Raw genomic sequence first — 15,546 nt, 5'->3', positions numbered from 1 at the left:
AGAAGTGACGAGGTACTCGCCATCAGGAACTGGTGGGAAAGACAACAGTTCAATGTAGGCTATGGACTTTGGCGGCAGGCGAAGAAAGCCGGTGGAGCGTAAGCGGCAGTTGGGTGCGTCAGAAGGTTCTGCGAGCATCGGCAACTCAAGGCGAAGGGTACTGGAAGAGCAGTCAATAAGAGCAGAATGGGCGGAGAGAAAATCGAGGCCTAGTATAGGGTCGTGGGGGCAATGAGCAATTACGGTGAAGAGGACAGGAGTGTGGCGGCCCGCGATGCTGACACGTCCCGTATACATGCCGATGATAGGCACAGTACCGCCAACCGCAACGCGCACGACGCGAGCCGACGCTGCGGTGAGGAGCTTGTTCAGTCGTCGTCGGAAGGCAGCACTCATAATAGAAAGAGGTGCTCCAGTATCGATGAGTGCCGTAACAGGATAGCCCTCAACATCAACGTCAAGAAGGTTTCGGTTAGTAGGTTACGTGAGCAGAGGATTTGAGGGCAGGGTCGACAACGCAGCTTCACCTCCAGAAGCTGCACTGCCTAGTTTTCTGGCTGGGTCCGGGAGGCGATAGGCGGCGAAGCAAAGCGGCGGGGTTGGGGTGAACGAGACTCGTGGCGTCGAGGAGAGGGCGAGCGGCTGTAGTGAAGGTTGCGAGCAGGGGCATCAGCGGTAGTGGGTTCATGGCGGGTGGAATAGGGTACAGAAGGTCCAAAGGTGCGGGAATAAGTGGCGGCGGAAGTCCGAGGAGGTGGTGGCCGTCGGTTGCGGCAGTGATGGGCGATGTGGCCGATGCGACAGTAGTGGAACCAGATCGGCCTGTCATCAGGGGTAGGCCATTCGGACGGATTGCGGCGAGATATGCCAGAAAAGGACTGCCGGGGACGAGGAGGGCCGCTAGATAACTGGGGAACGCTGGGTCGAGACGTGGAACACATGGTATTCAGACCCACATTTTCAAATTCCTGTCTGACGACGGCCTGAATCATCGCAATGGTGGTTGCTGGCGGATCGGGAGGCGTCATGGAGAAGGCTGGCGAACAGGCGGCCTCGAGTTCGCGGCGAACAATACGGGTTACGTCGTCACAAGAGGTAGTCTGACGTGGTCGACCCTCACATATCGACGTAGAATCAGTGTTGGGTAGCCGCGCAATGTGGTGTGAGATACGGCGGCTCTTAGCCTGTTCAAGGCGACGGCATTCTATTATGATGGCGTCGATAGTCGAGAGGTTGCCGAAAACAAGCAAATTGAAAGCGTCGTCAGCGATGCCTCTTAGCACATGTGCCACTTTATCTGCTTCGGACATATTATCGTCAGCTTTACGGCATAGAGCCAAGACGTCGAGGATGTAGGAAACGTATGGCTCTGTAGATGACTCAACACGAGACGCAAGAGCCTTTCTCGCGGCAGCCTTGCGCCCAATGGGGTCGCCGAACAGTTCCCGCAGCTTTTCTTTGAAACTGTCCAAACTGGTTATTTCGTCATCATGCGTTTGGTGCCGCACGCGTGGGGTGCCGCCGAGATAAAAGATGACATTGGCGAGCGTAATCGTTGGGTCCCACCTGTTATTAGCGCTGGCATGTTCATAAGCTTGATCCAGTGGTCGACATGCTGGCCCTCCAGGCCAGAGAACACACCTGCGTCACGATGTGGGGCAACCGTGACGATTGGAGCAGTCGGGCAAGCCGAAGCCGTTGCAGAGACGGGCTCGTCACCGGAAAGCATGGTGACAAGCTCGGTGTGTCGACCACTTCGGAGTTCCGTGGTGAGGGCGGGGATCGCTGACCTCCACCAGAAATGTTACGTGTGGAAAGACACAGACGAAAGATGCTATTGACACGCTATTTACACTGGAGCCAGGCTGCCAGGCTTACAGTCGCTCGTGCCAAGGGCACCGACCAACTTCGTCGTCGTTCTCGCGGCGCCTCGTCTCTTGAGCGTCGCTCAATGCTATCGTAATAATATCATTAGTAATATGGATGAACTACTTCAAGTGGCTGAGGAGTTCTATAGACATTTATACGGTACCAGTGGCACCTACGACCATAATGGAAGAGAGAAGAGTCTAGAGGAATTTGAAATCCCACAAGTAATCCTGGAAGAAGTAAAGTAAGCCTTGGAAGCTATGCAAAGGGGGAAGGCAGCTGGGGAGGATCAGGTAACCGCAGATTTGCTGAAGGATGGTGGGCAGATTGTTCTACAAAAACTGGCCACCCTGTATACGCAGTGACCTCGAGCCTACCGGAATCTTGGAAGAACGCTAACATATTCCTAATCCATAAGGAAGGGGACGCCAAGAAATTGAAAAATTATAGACCGGTCAGCTTACTGTCCGCTGCCTACAAAATATTTACTAAGGTAATCGCAAATAGAATCAGGAACACATTAGACTTCTGCCAATCAAAAGACCAGGAAGGATTCTGTAAAGGCTACTCAACAATAGACCACATTCACACTATCAATCAAGTGATAGAGAAATCTGCGGTATATAACCAGCCCTTATATATAGCTTTCATTGATTACGAGAAAGCGTTTGATTCTGTCGAAACCTCAGCAGTCATGGAGGCATTACGGAATCAGGCTGTAGACGAGCCATATGTAAAGATACTGAAAGATATACATAGCGGCTCCACAGCAACCGTAGTCATCTATAAAGAAAGCAACAAAATCCGATTAAGAAAGGCGTCAGGCAGGGAGATACGATCTCTCGAATGCTATTCACAGTGTGTTTACAGGAGGTATTCAGAGACCTGGATTGGGAAGAATTGGGGATAAGGGTTAATGGAGAATACCTTAGTAACTTGCGATTCGCTGATGATATTGCCTTGCTTAGTAACTCAGGGGACCAATTGCAATGCATGCTCATTGACCTGGAGAGGCAAAGCAAAAGGGTGGGTATAAAAATTTTCTGCAGAAACTTAAAATAATGTTTAACAGTCTCGCAAGAGAACAGCAGCTTACAATAGGTAGCGAGGCACTGGAAGTGGTAAGGGAATACATCTACTAAGGGCAGGTAGTGACCGCGGATCCGGATCACGAGACTGAAATAATCAGAAGAATAAGAATGGGCTGGGGTGCGTTTAGCATGCATTATCAGATCATGAACAGGAGGTTGCGATTATCCCTCAAGAGAAAAGTGTATAACAGCTGTGTCTGACCAGTACTCCCGTACGGAGCAGAAACCTGGAGGCTTACGAAAAGGGTTCTACTTAAGTTGAGGACGACGCGACGAGCTATGGAAAGACGAATGATAGGTGTAACGTTAAGGGATAAGAAAAGAGCACATTGGATGAGGCAACAAGCTCGAGTTAATGATATCTTAATTGAAATCAAGAAAAAGAAATGGGCCTGGGCAGGACATGTAATGAGGAGGGAAGATAACCGATGGCCATTAATGGTTATGGACTGGATCGCAAGGGACGGGAAGCGTAGCAGGGGGCGGCAGAAAGTTAGGTGGGCGGATGAGATTAAGAAGTTTGCAGGGGCGACATGGCCACAACTAGTACATGACCGGGGTTGTTGGAGAAGCATGGGAGAGGCCTTTGCCCTGCAGTGGGCGGAACCAGACTGATGAAGAATGAATAATGTTGAAAACTGGCGGTATGAAACAACCTTCCCGCAGCTTCCAGATAGCGAATTCCGAGAGAACTTCCGAATCAAGTGATTCACTTTCAATTACATCGTCAGCGTGTGTGAAAGCATGAAGCGGCGAGACACAGCCATGCGAAAAGCAATTTCCTTAGACAAGCGTGCCACGATTACCTTTTACTGGCTCGCCGCCACTTCGGAAGATAGGACTGTGGCTACTATCTTTGGCGTTAGCCTCTCTTCGGTGAACCTCATCTTCCGGGAGATCTGCTGTGTGGTTTTGCGGTGCTTAGAGGCGCGCTTAGCGCGACTTCGCCGCGCACATGAAATAAAGGAGCGCATCCGTCAGTTTGCAGCAATCACTGGCTTTCCGCAATGTGTGGGTGCCCGGGACGGTTGTCATATGGAGGTTTAAAAGAGCATGCAGCCGACTATTTCAACTACGAGGGGTGGAATAGTTCGGTTTTTTTGGCTGTTGTGGACCACCGGTACAGGTTTATGTAGGTAAACGTGAGGTGACCTAGAAGGAACCACGACGCGGCAGTGTTCGAAAGGTCGCGACTGCCTAAAGTTTTGGCAGTGATCTGTTTCGACTAGAACGAAAAAATTTTGAAGGTCTTTTAGTGTGCCCTCTCCTACTTGTTGATCAAGCGTTTCCTCTGCAGCGCCACATGATGAAGACGTTTCCTCGTGCCGAGCCAGTTGATTCCCCCTCGCAAGCGTTAAACTACCGTCTGTCGAGTGTGAGAAGGGTTGTTGAGAATGCGTTTGGCCGACCTAAAACACGGTTTCGAATCGTGCACAAGGGCCTCGAAGTAGACATCGACAATGTCAACCACATTATTCGTGCGTGCTGTGTACTGCGCCACATATGTGAAGAAATCACAGATCGCTGCGATATCACCTGGATCGAAGCTGTGCAGTGCCAAGATGCGGGTCGGCCGCAACCACTGTACAGAAGTCGCCGTGAAGAGGCACTCGGAGTAGCAGTTAGAGATGATCTTGCCAAGCACTTTGCTGCTCACCAAGCCAGATGAGCATGTACTTCTCGGTGCTTCTCGGGAGGAAGTTTACAACGTGTTTTGAACTGTTATAGCCATTGTTCAGCTTTATCATTCTTTTTTCTTTATTTTAATGTTTTTCGTGTGCTTTCGCTTTTCATTTATGTTTTGTCACAATGTGTTTGAGGTTTGCACTCACTGATCCTTATTTTTGGTGCATAAATTTTCACGCCAACGTTCCCCGCCTTTTTGCTGCGAATATGTCGTGCGCTCATTTTTACACTAAATTCTGTGTAAGCAGATGTAAAAGGCGCAATTCTACGGAAGAACATGCAACTTTGCAGGAAGAATAACTGGTTGAGATTAGAACTCATTTCAGATGGGATGAGCCAGTTCACAAATAATTCTAAATTGTAGGTGTGACCACGTGCGATGTGCTGTAGGAAAACCGCATGAAATCTTGAACTGAATAGACCCCAAAGGGAACTGAACCTTCAAATATGCTTAATATTATGGGGTCCACATAACGCCTGCATTTGGTTTATTAGGCACACGTGTATTTTCCCTAGTTCCTTCAGCCAGTACAAACTTGCACTTTGTCTAGTTGAAACTTGAGATTGGGCAATGACTACCTAACACTAGGGAACTGCCAAGTATGTAGGCCTGGAGCTGCGTGCTGATCAATGACCTAGCCTGCTTCGTATACTTGCTTCAACTTTTCATTTCCGGTCAAAAAATTTTGAAATAATTCAGTTCGCAGTTTGCCAAAACGTAATTCTACCAATAGATATTTATAGCTTTTTAAGCATTTGTAACTCATGTTTCAAGTTTGTGCAGTGTTGGGAAAGCTGATTAATTGCGTCCTGTTTTGTCCTGTGGTTATAAATTCGAACTGCTGCTGTTCGTGTAGTCTGTATTAGCATTGCCGTGGCTAGGTTTCTGGAAGGTTGTTCTCCGTTAATGCATGGCTGCTCTGCGAGGCCATGGATTGCCACTTCCCTTCACTAGGAAATCGTGTTGTGTAATGTTTCAGAGATAAATGAATATTTGTTTTGTGCTATATTGATCACCTTTTATTTGTCACTTGGTACAAGATACTTCTCCAGCATTCTAACTATGCCTGCCTGCATGTCATTAGATTCTACTTGCAACTTGATGAACGTCTTTTGAAGCTTGAAGTTTTTGTAGAAGCTTTCGCTGCTCGTTGTTCCGCTTGCTTGTGTAAGCTTATGAGTTCTTCTAAGTTTGTCGGCGCAGGCCTCTCCCTTCCTTTGGCATTGCTGTTGGCACAACGGCTGGCTTCTCTGGCATTCAGGTCATTTGTTACCCCAGGCTGTGGGCTGTCTGCAGAAGGCTCTGTAGCTGGGCTGTCAGTGGGAGGCTCCTGAGTGATGCTTACTTGACTAACACTGCTCTCCGTAGCCGAAATATCGCCATCACCCCATGATGCAATGTCTTCTCTACCATTTGGCAGTTCATTCACTTGCTGCACCTGCAAATATCGGTACGTCAATAACACATGAACATTCGACGTAGTAAAAGAGGGTTAATAACCAAGAAAGAAAGTGTTCAGATCCCCAACATAAAGATATGGCTGCAAGGTGGAATGGAGATTTGGATGGAGCTGCAATAGATGTACGTACCAAATGAAAATACCTGCATTGGATTAAAAGGCACATAACTTAATTAAAAGTATATATATTAGGCTTATCAAGTTGTGTACAGAAAGAAAATTGTTGGCAAATTACAAGCCTTTGGCACGCAAATGTGTACGTAGAAGGCTTGTATTTTCGCTACAGGTTGCAAAATTTTCAACAAATCCTGACATGTAAAAAGAATGGTGATGATGAAGGCGTTTCGCTACAAGTTCATTCGTTCCCTGAAATCATCGACCGAATTAACTTGTAGCAAAAAACGTATTTTGATTCATCATCAGCATTCTTCAGGATATGCAGGACTACACAGCACTGCTAGAAGCCTGTGCAGTGTAGTATTGGGTCTCTTTATTGTAGTCATGGTTTCTGTGCAGCTAAACTGGTTATTTCTTCCCGTGGAGAAATGGGTGAGAGAAAGAAACCTAATCAATCTTCGAGAGGTTTGCTGGTGGCATGCCACTCGAGGTTGATAGGATGAAAAATGAAATGATGTACACAGTTCATAACACATAGGTACAGTACATACAGCAAACACAACACTTTCTGCCGCGATGCAGGCAGCCTATTGGTCACGTATAGTATGAGCAATGCCGTGCAGAAATCAGTGCCAGACAACAGATGATTGCGCACGCTGCCAAGTATTGTGAAGGCCTGAAGATTACCTCAATGTTTTTCTCCATGAGCAAGTCATCATTTTTACCTTATTTATTTATTAATTTCATAATACCACTAAAGGCCCCCGAAGGGGTATTACATAGGGGGAACCTATACATGACAAAATGCGAGCTTTGCGCGTTACGGAAAAGCTAAAGTACACAAAAGTTATACAAAAAATGTTTACAAGAAACCACAAAAGTGATACAAAAGTACGATGTCTAGCAAAATACACAAGTAAAACAATATACAAAATACAATAAATGAGTCAAGTGAAACTCAGATAGAAAATACAAAACTTTCTGAGAAAACAAAGGAAATTAAATAGGCACAGCGTAAAAGAAGTAAAACGAGATGTTGCTCGAAACTGCGCCACTTGTCACCTTAACAAATTGAGGAGACATGAATACACTTGTGCAATGTGCACGCAGAACGGTAAGACAAATCACCAAAACAATATATACACTGAACAACGTATGAAGAAACAGTACATGATAAATATTTACACGTAACTATTGCGTAAAAGTTCCTAAAGGGTTGCAAAATCGGTTTGAGTAGCAATGTGTGATGGTAGGTTATTCCATGTAATAATTGTTCGGGGAACGAAGGAGTTAGCACAGTTAGCTGAGCGACAACGGATGCGTTTTATCTTGAAGATATGGTCTATGCGTGGAAAGAAGGCTGTCGCTGGTTCGAAGATACGGCGAAGGTGCGGATGATGATAAAGTTTATGCAGCAGCGAGAGGCGGGCAATTCTGCGGCGATGAGATAAGTCGTCAAGCTGAGCGCGAGCTTCTAGTGCTAAAATGCTAGTATAGAGTGAATAATCAAAAAAATGAAACGGGCCGCGCGGTTTTTCAGTGATTCGATTTCTTGGGTGATATAAGTTTGACAAGGATCCCAGAGAGTTGATGCATACTCGATTTTGGGGCGTATTAATGTGATGTGTGCTAGTCTGCGTAGTTTAGCTGGAGCATGCTTAAGGTTGCGTTTGAGGAGGCCTAAGGAGCGGTTAGCTGATGCCAACGTCAGGAAGATGTGATGATGCCACGTTAGATCAGACTGTAAGTGAACACCAATGTACTTTTATGAAGTTCTAAGTTCAATTATGTTGTTATATATTACATACGATGTTGAAATACAGTGGTTGCGCCTAGTAAATGATAATAACTTCGTTTTAACTGTATTAAGAGTCATCAACCATGAAGAACACCATGTGTTAATAGTGTGAAGATCGCTTTGAAGAATATCTTTGTCATTGTCGCATGAAATTAATTGATATATTACGCAGCCATCGGCAAAAAGTCTGATGTGGGAAGGCACACAGTTAGGCAGATCATTAATATAGATTAAGAAACGTAAAGGGCCAAGAACGCTGCCCTGCGGAACACTGGAGGTTACTTTGGTAGAAGTGGAATTACTGTTGCTAACAGACGTATATTGTACTTTGGAGGAGAGGAAATTCTTAATCAATCCAATCGCTGTTGGGTGTATGTTAAGGTTCATTAGCTTCAATACTAGTCTATGGTGAGCAACGCGATCGAAAGCTTTAGAGAAATCCAGGAAGATAGCATCAACTTGAAACCCTAGGTCTAGGTATGAATGTAAGTGATGTAAAAAGCCATCTAACTGTGTTTCGCGTGAATAACCACGGCCAAAGCCATCTTGGTAATCAACAATAATTTTGTGGTCTTATAAGTAGTTAATGATTTCAGTATACAAGATGTGTTCAAGTAATTTACAAAAAGTACTAGTTAAGGAGATGGGGCGGCAATTTAATGGGTGAGTTCTGTCTCCAGAATTAAAAATGGGTATGACTTTTGCCACCTTGCAGTCATGTGGAATAGTGTTAGTTGATAAAGACTGCGAGAAGAGTGCGCCCAATATAGGTGATAAACTAGGTGACAAATGTTTTAACACTTTATTATTAAGGCCAGTGTGATCAGAGGCGGAAGAAACTTTAAGTTTATTTGGTAAAGAAGAAATACCTGCTTCGCTATCAATTATTTCTGGCATTGATATGTTAATGAGATTGTCAAGGTTTGGTGATGATGTGGTGTCTTCCTGTGTAAATACAGATGAAAATGCGCTATTCAATAAATCGGCACATTCCGAGTGGTGGACATTACCGTGCTCATCAACTAGTGTTAAATCGGGACAGCTCTTCAGGTTTATTACGCGCCAAAACGTTGAGGATTGTTAGTGAGCACAGAATATAGATCATGGGCAAAGAAATGTCGTTTAGATGATTTTAGCAGTGACTGATATTGCTTATCGCAGGTCTCATACCGGTGCCAGGACTCTGAATCACGGGCTTTATCGGTTTTACGATATAAACGCTTTTTCTTATTATTAAGGCACCGAAGCATTACGGTAAATTAAACCACGGGGCTGTCGGGGTGCAGGCTATTTTTGTTAGAGGGACGAATCGATTGTTTATTTCAGTTATAGTGGTTTCCAGTTCAGCCCAGTTATGTTCGATGGTTTGAAATTGGCATTTATTGAGGAAATGTAAAGTCAGATAGCGCGGAGTTTATGCTGCCAAAATCCGCTCTATTGTATCATCGGATGTACTTATCAGAGCACGGACGTCTTGGAAGGGAAACTGCAAGACTACCTGCTATGATATTGCTACGGAACAATATGTGCGATCACGAAAAGGCCAGCAGTGTGAAGACGACGACGACGATTAGAAGCTAGCGCGGGCTGTGGCTTCTTGGCCAAGCGCAGCGTATTTTCTTGTATGTATACACATAGCTTTTCGTCTGCGTCTTCCTGCGTAACAATATCATGATCAGATAGCCCATCTTGATGAGTAATCGGTAGTGCACTACCGTTGATCGGTAGCGCTCCGAGGAAGCCATGCAGACACCGGTAGAACGGCCATGTGAGGGCTTTCGAGCCGGTTGTGGATGCGGTGTGCCGGAGCTTCCTGAAATTATAGTATTTTCATCTCATCAAAGTACCGCCTATGCAACGCAGTCATCGCTCCGATACAGCTAATAGAAATGTACCATGAATAATAAAGCCAAACTTTGTAGCACTGCTGCAGAAAGAATCAAAGACCACTACAAGTTAAGAATACTGACTTCATTAGTTTCCCTTCCCTTAAGCGATAATAAATCAAGAAAGAAGCAAATATTAAAATAAGTGTACCTAACAGAGACGTGATTAGAAATACTCAGCTATAGTGTCGCCTCTAGGATATTTAATTCTGCAGTAGTGTTTATTTCCTGTGCAACACAGATAGCCATCTGCACAACACATTGTAGAAGTTACAATCATTGTAGCAGTAATTATTAAAATGAAGGTAAGCTTAAACTAGTGGAGATTGAAATTATTAAACATGTATTTTCAAGGCAAACTGATACTGACAGCATTCACTTCTGTTAAATTTTTTTCCGATTAGAACATGGCAAGGAAATTATTGTTTCACGATAAATAAAAGCCAATAAAAAATTTCGCATGGCGGCACACAAAGCTCAACTCGTATTCCCTTGTGGCACGCAGTGCTTGTCCATGGTTTGAATATCTGCTCAGATATAGGAGCCAATTTACGACCCCATATTCGTTGGGCGCGGACAGCGGAAAGACCATACGGCGCGCAGGCCCGCCATGCACCTTACAAACATGTGACTACGGCTGAAAAAACACCAAGCTTAAAAATAATCCTGCGCACGTATCAATGCTGTAAAACCCTTGTGTTCTATATGCGGCGAGAGCACAACTGGCCGCAACGCACCGTCGCATTATCTCGCATTCACGCGTTGCTGCTTACTAGAGGCTTTTCCTGTCCACGCGTTTTCATTTTCATTTTTCATTTATTTACTCTCAAGGCCATACAGGCATTACAGAGAGGAGTGGCAATAGAAACAGAAAAAAAAGCTAATGAGGCAGCACATGGTCACAGATAGCCGACTTGAACACATCATGGTCTGTGATAGTGACGATGGATGTGGGAAGGCGATTGCAGTCTTCACTTGTCTTCGGGATGAAGGCTTCAAGGAATACATTGCTTTTACACTGAGACACCGCAACCTTCATTCGATGATGAATACAGAATGACAAATGGCTCGGTGGCCAAAAAAGCGTCATTTTTAGCTAATTATTAGTGTAGTATATTTTGTGAAACAGGCATAAGCGGGAAATTCGACGTCTAGTAGAAAGGAGAGGTAGTTCAAGCATTTGCTTCATGCGAGAAACGCTGGCTGTGTTAACGAGCTAGTGTACGGGTCCCATATCGATGAAGCGTACTCGAGTTTAGAACGCACGAGTGTTTTATATAGTAATATTGTCAGCGGAACGCGCGCGAGGTGGAAATTCCGCCTAAGAAAACCAAGGGAACTGTTAGCTTTGTTAATAACATGGTGTATCGTATCAGTTCAACGAGCACAAGCTATATTGGCACGCTGGAACGACACGTGCCTTTGCTTGCCCTCTATTTCCACTACCCCCTTTCCCTCGCTCTGGTATAAAATGCCCAGCGCAATAAACATAACAGTTGACTGTTGTCTTGAAACGCCTGCTGTTGGTTTCTTCGACCGGGACCCGGTCGATACACATGGTGGATATGCTTCTGCCATGACAGATTATTAGTGATATGGACGCCTAGATACTTGTAGCTGTCGACGAACTGAAGAGGACAACCGTTAAGATCATAGCCCTGAGAAATGGACTGGTTAATATTTCGAGACACCCTCTTTGCTTTACATTTGTTAATGTTTAGTTTCATAAGCCATGCATCACACCAAGAAGAAATTTTATTTAAGTCAGATTGAAGGACGGAGAGGTCAGACTTATTAGAAATTACGCGGTACAGAACGCAGTCTTCTGCAAAGAGCCTTATGTTAGAAGTAACAGAATGAGGCACGTCATTAATATAAATTAGAAAAAGAAAAGGCCCTAGGACTGACCCCTGAGGAACACTGGATGTTACATTGCATGATTTAGAGTCAGGATCACTAACAGAAAAGTACTGCGCTCTAATCTGCAAGAAACATTCAATCCACTTAAGCAAGTTACATTCAAGATGGAGTGTGCTAAGTTTAAGTGATAGTATCGAAAGCTTTCGCGAAGTCAAGGAAGATGCAGTCAATAACTGAAGCTCATCTAAAGCGGAAGACAAATTATTAGTAAAGGTTAATAATTGAGCTTCAGAATAATTTTTGCGAAAGCCATGCTGCTGTGACGCAAAAATATTATTAGACTCGAGAAAGCTAATCAGGTTGCAGTAGATTATGTGCTCTAATAATTTGCATGGAATAGAAGTTAAGGAGATGGCGGGTAGTTTAAGGGGTTATGTGTATCACTGGATTTGTGGACTGGAATCACCTTCGCCGTCCTCCAGTCGTCCGGAAGTGTTGAACTATGCAAAGACTGCGTAAAAATATATGACAAGAAAGGAGATGAATACGCTACAGTACTCTTAAGGAATTTGTAATTTATGGTATCAACACCTGCCGATGAAGAAAGTTTAGCTTTCTTAATCAAATTGTATATGCCATCTAAATCGATCGAAATCTGCTCCATCTCGGGGTACGTAAAGGCACCTGGGGACGGTGAAGTATATACTAGAGCGTCAGAAAAAGATAGCGAGAATGTGTTGTTAAAAACCGTTGAGCAAAGCTCACGGGATCAGGAAATTCATCGTCAGTTTTCAGAACGATTTCTGCTGGTTTGCGTGCGTTAATCATGTTCCAAAACTTCTTAGATTAGTTGTGAGTTTCTTGCTGTTTGGATTTCTGTGTTATCCAAGCTTTAGTGGCTGGCATCTCGTCTAGCAAGCAGACGCCGCGTCCTCTAACCAGTGCATACTCCCCTGCAGGGCGCCTTTCCCAATGTTCACTTACCGATAACGTCTCTTCGTGTTGCCGAGCTTCATGCGCACTTGCTTCGTCGAGTACGGTCCTTCGCCGGCGGGAATACTGGCGTTGAGCGTAGCCGTAATCTCTGTGTAGACGCACGCGTGTCGACTACTTGAGCTCAGAGCGCCCAGATTATCTTCCCAAATGCGTATCATTGCCTCAGTTGTCGCGTCAGGCCAAATGATACGATTTTGGAACATATCTGGGAAGCGGCAGCACTGCACTCCAGAGAAGTACTGTCCGCCATTTTGCCCGTTTCGAAAGCGTCGGTTAGACTAAACCGAGGTTGCCAAGCTCAGTTGGCGGTCAACCGCGGTTAGCGGCCTACCCGCAGTTTTGCATGCCGTGAACCGCGCTAACTGCGGTTTAGCGATACCCGCGGTTAAGGTTGCCCGTGTAACAGGCGTATAAATGTGCTAGTCCTCCATAGCAATTAGGAGATGGGTTTTATCTTCAGGAGGAACCATAGCCTGCTGCTACGAATGGCCGATAGTGTAATTGACTTTAAGTTAACTCGACATTTTGTTTTATTACGAACCCGCCGTGGTTGCTCAGTGGCTATGGTGTTGGGCTGCTGAGCACAAGGTCGCGGGATCGAATCCCGGCCACGGCGGCCGCATTTCGATCGGGGCGAAATGGGAAAACACCCGTGTACTTAGATTAAGGTGCACGTTAAAGAACCCCAGGTGGTCGAAATTTCCGAAGTCCGCAACTACGGCGTGCCTCGTAATCAGAAAGTGTTTTTGGCACGTAAAACCCCATAATTTAATTTTTTTTGTTTTATTACGCTCTACATAAATATAATGCTCCAGATGGCGCTGTATGAACAGCCCGTAGCTTAAGCACTTGTAGTACAAATGATTGCCCGTCTAGCCATAACTGACGTACGGACAGAAAAAACGTTGTTGTGATGTGTTTTACTCGCGATCGGCACTGGAGTTCCTACTTGAGACCGCGCCTGAGCAATTGACCTTCGAGAATACCTCTAGCGTCTACATGTGCCCCATAATCACAGTGCTGTAAAGCAAGTCTAATCAGTCCTACTGGGCGCCCCCATCCCCACAAAAAAGCACTTCTCTGACTATTGCTTCTCTCATCTTACACTAGGATTGATTAGTTAGAACCATCCGAGAGAACACGCCACATAATAAATTCAAAGGATGCCAGAACAACGTACGTACCAACCGAGGAGCCAGTGATGAGGACGGCACCGACAATAGCCAGTACGAGAAGCAGTAAAATGACAGGAACCAATATCGTTGCCTTGCTTCCTCCGCCGCCCGCGCCACCCTTCCTGCGCCAATCACACGATGGGGAAGGCGTAAGGACTGGCTGATAACACGGTACATTGAAGCGTTCAGCCAATGACGGCGAAACATGTGAGAAAACGGGCAACAACACGCAAAGCAGTTGCCCCTCTTCACTGACAATAACACTACCACAGGGTTTACTCGGATGCATTCTAATGCGGACACCTTAGAGGTGTCGGCAATATTTTTGCGCACCCAAGCACTGAGTGATGCGGCCTGACGGCCCCAGCTTGTTCGCTATTCGGGCCATCTTTTGTCATACCTTTCAGACACCCCAGTGCTGCCAAACGTTCCACACAGCTAGTCGGATTTGTTGCAGTCTGGCGTTAAAGAATATTCACACAGGCTCCTGCGGCATAAAATGCCTGGAGATATTGTGCCTCATGGAGATGGCGAAATAATTTTAACCTAAAAGATATGTGAAACAGTTCTTCAACATGCTAATAAAACATATCGGATGTGTACGAGGCGCTCCTGTAAACATGTGATTCATGTAACATTGGGTAGCATGTAGCAGGGAACTTAATATCTCATGTTGAAAAGAGAAAATCGCTTGCGCTTTCTTCCGCAATGTCATCTTGCAGCGCCATAGCAAGCAGGTGGATCCAAAAATAGCTACTGGCTCATTTTGTCGTCACAAAAAAATTTTCAGCAATGCATAATTGCGAAATCGGAAGCAGAATAAAGCATATCCATGGGCACGATTTTAAAACTACAGAAAAATTATTTCATCATTGCACTTCTCGCCTACACACGAAAGTTGGGTGTAAATGCGTCTTCTACGCATGACGCTTCAGAGATAGCAGAGAGGTGCGGCGTAGCGTAGTCTACAGCGGCCTCCATTTCGCCGCCGAGACAACGAACGTTTAGACGGGACTTTGCGCCCTTGTCTTCACCACTGTGCAGCTTCCAACCCACTAGTGGAGACGAAAAAAGCGAGAAATACGCCATATCGGTGCGATAACAGCAGGTATATTTGAAGAGCGCGAAAACTTTTTGCGGCATGAGATTCGGGAGACGACAACATTTAATAGGGAGGTCATTGTACGATTAGATATAAATGAGTTTCAACGCTTCTTTACGCAACTTTGTAAGAGTGGGCTCTGTGGCTTTTTATAGAAATGTGGCACTGTTCACTTGAAAAGTTCCAGTAGTTTGATGCTACGGAAGCTGTACAGGTTTCTTCATTCGCATGGCTGCCAGCAATGAAGATATTTGATTATTAGAAATGATTTTAACTCCAGAGCGTAATACAGAAAGCCATGGCTGTTACACGCAATAGTGTGCGAGAAATACAAGTTTAAGGAAAACATACGCACTTTAACAAAGAGAACCATCTAGGATAGCACTTGAGAAGTAGATGCCGGTAACGGCAGCGACGGTGGTAGGAAAGTTGCTTCATGCCGTGCTGGTTTTAGTCATCGAAAACTCATTACATATACGCTAGTTCGATAAGATGGGACACCCGCC

At 45.2% G+C, this 15,546-nt stretch overlaps 1 protein-coding gene across 1 annotated transcript in view; it reads right to left on the bottom strand.

Annotated features, from left to right (window-relative positions):
• The window catches only part of LOC129382702 (uncharacterized), a 674,466-nt gene extending 660,416 nt beyond the window's left edge, over positions 1-14,050 (bottom strand). Inside the window, exon 1 of the mRNA XM_055066819.2 lies at positions 13,948-14,050. The gene's annotated coding sequence lies outside the window, so the exon portion shown is untranslated. The remainder of the gene's footprint in view (positions 1-13,947) is intronic.
• Positions 14,051-15,546: the final 1,496 nt, after the last annotated feature.

This window comes from Dermacentor andersoni, chromosome 6 (assembly GCF_023375885.2).
Source record: "Dermacentor andersoni chromosome 6, qqDerAnde1_hic_scaffold, whole genome shotgun sequence".
Taxonomy (NCBI): domain Eukaryota; kingdom Metazoa; phylum Arthropoda; class Arachnida; order Ixodida; family Ixodidae; genus Dermacentor; species Dermacentor andersoni.
This window is presented reverse-complemented; position numbering and strand designations above follow the sequence as displayed.